The sequence below is a fragment of the Onychomys torridus genome, chromosome 6 (assembly GCF_903995425.1).
Source record: "Onychomys torridus chromosome 6, mOncTor1.1, whole genome shotgun sequence".
Taxonomy (NCBI): Eukaryota; Metazoa; Chordata; class Mammalia; order Rodentia; family Cricetidae; genus Onychomys; species Onychomys torridus.
Window position 1 is genome coordinate 52,211,353 of NC_050448.1, and position 2,930 is coordinate 52,214,282.

Consider the following 2,930-nt stretch of genomic DNA (forward strand, 5'->3'; position numbering starts at 1 on the left):
AATATATTTTCTATGCCTTTGAGTTGGTATTCTTCTCCTTCCTCTATCCCTATTATTGGTAGGTTTGGTCTTTCATGACCCTGGACATTTTGGGTCATGACTTTGTTGGCTTTAGTGTTTTCTTTGACTGATGAATCTATTTCTTCTACCGTACTTTTCAATGACAGAGATCTGCTTTTCCATCTCTCGCATTCTGTTGGTTATACTTGCAACTCTAGTTCCTGTTCATCTACTCAGATTTTCTATTTCCAGCATTCCCTCTGTTTGTGTCTTCTTCATTTTATCTATTTCCCTTTGCAGATCTTGGACTGTTTCCCTCATATATTTCATTGCTTTTTCATGATTTTCTTTCAGGGATTTATTGTTTTCTTTTGCTTTATTTGTCTTTTCCTCTAGTTTTTTTTATAGCGTTCTTCCCATTTTTTTGTTTGACTTTTCATGTTCTTTGTTGATTTCTTCCAATTTTGTTTGTTTGTCTTTTCCTCCATTTCATTTTTGATTTCTTCTTTAAAAGCCTCTAGCATCTTCATGATGTTGTTCTTAAGATTGCTTTCTTCTGCTCCTTTCATTTTGTGATGTTCAAGTCTTGCAGTTGAAGGAGGGCTAGGTTCTGGAGATGCTGTATTATTCTTTATGTTGTATGTACTTCTGCCTTGACATCTGCCCATCTCCTTGTGGATTCGTTCTTGGTCTTATCAGTACTCTTGGTCCAGACAGAGTTGACAAGAAGCCTCTGGCCCAGATGGTAGCTCTGGGACAGATGGGAGCTGAGGGCTGGTCTCTAAATCTGAGGAAGTTGCGGGTGACTCAGGCACATGGGTGTGGGGTAGGACATGTAAATTGTAGGGTCTCTGGTCTGGATGGGAGCTGGGGGCTGGTCTCCAATTCTTAGGAAGTGTGGGGCCTCTCCGGCATATGGGTGTGGTAGCAGGGCATGTAGATCACAGGGTCTGCCTGGGGGGGGGGTTTCTCTGTTATGGATGGGAGCTCCAGGCTGGATGGAAGCTAGGAGGTGGTCTCTGAATCTCAGAAAGTTGTAGGTGTCTTGGAAGGATGGGTGTTCGGGAAAGGCGTGTAGATTCCAGGGTCTGCGGGGCAGGGGGTCTCTGGTATGGTCTCTGGTTTCATTTTACTTAAATTCAATTCAAATTGGAATCTTCAATTTAAAATTTAAATACACTGTTTTATAAATTTGTAGCATGAATCTTAAAAGTTTTTATTAATAAAATCAAACCTGAGACCAGTTATTGGGGTGAATGCTGGAAGATCAGAGAAGCAGAACAAGCCACAGCTATCTCACCTTGCTAGTTCTACAGGTGATCCTGTTTCCTTAGGCTGGAAGCTTCTGAGTTCTCCTCCACATGAAGTTCAGCTGAACTGTGCTGCTCCAAAGCTTGAATGCTATACCAGCCAAATGCTTAACTAACTTAGTTCCTGGTCCTCACACCTTATATACCTTTCTGCTTTCTGCTATCACTCCCTGGGATTAAAGGCTGGATTTCTGGGATTAAAGGCTGTGTCACCAGGCTTAGCTGTTTCTAAAGTGGCCTTGAACTCAGAGATCCATCTAGCTCTGCCTCCCAAGTGCTGGGATTAAAAGCATGCACCACCACCACCCAACTTCTGCTATGGCTTGCTCTGACCCATTTTCTAGCCACCATTTCTTGCTCTGTTCTAGTGGCTGTCTGTTCTCTGACCCCAGATAAATTTATTCCAGGAACACACAATATTTTCGGGGAACACAATACCACATAAATTTACTTATTAAATGTCCTAATTTTGCTTAGTTATTTCAAAAGACCTTGAATTAGATTTTTGGACTCTTATTTGTATTCTATCAGTCCAGAAGCTGAAGCTTACACAGAGTTACATGATTATTTTCACAATAATATTGTCAAAGTTACAAATTCATTACTAAAATACCTGACACTTTTCCAACAATTTCCAAATCTGCATAATTATTTGTAAAATAGGATTAAGAGTACTATCCTAAAGTATCTCTTTGACTCACATGGGATATGACTATATTAATGCATTATCAAATATGATTCTATAATAGTTACATATGCCTTGATTATTATAGCTTCACACCCTGGTTATGATACACAAGCTTCTTTCCAATGGAGAGAGGTTATTTCTCTTCAGTGTGATTCCAGTCTGCATATCCATTATACACATCCTAATCTAAAAGCCAGAATTTAAAACAATTTCAGGGAGCTGAATCCTATTGTTCATGTTGGTATTAAAGAATTTCATACACAAAATCAATGCTGGCTAAAAACTGAGGCACACAGAGACCTCATAGTCTACCTGAAAGCTCCACACTTGCTTGCTTTCTTTATATAATAATTTTTTTTTCAGATGGCTTCGTATCTGCAGTTGTCTGTCAAACAGGTTTCTCTTCATATAAGACACTTGAAGAAAACCATGTTTATATGACTGCATTGGAAACTTAAACATATATCCCAATTTCTCTCCCAAGTATACATAAAGAAAAAAAAAGACAAAACAGCATAACACTACCAATGTTTGAAGAATAAAAGCTGTTAGAAAAGAAAAGATCAACGTTAACTAAGATAAATGATTCCTAAAACAATATGTATTGTCAATGTAGTCCTTGATTGCCTCTCAGAGGTTGAAAGTTAGTGCATATTTTTGAAGACACCACACATAGAGGACACAAGACAAAGATGATTCATGTTTCATCTGACCTTAAAACCTTTTTCCTGTGGCCTAGTCTCTATGGTACCAGAAAATATTATGCAAATTCCCAAGACAGGGAAGTAATTAACTTCCCTACCCAACTGTAACACCTACAAAACATCACAATGAGAAGCATGACAAGATATCCCTAAAGGTATAATAAGTATCACTCACATATCATTGAATGTCTAATTGGAATTAAGGCCCACTGAACAAGAGTACTAAAA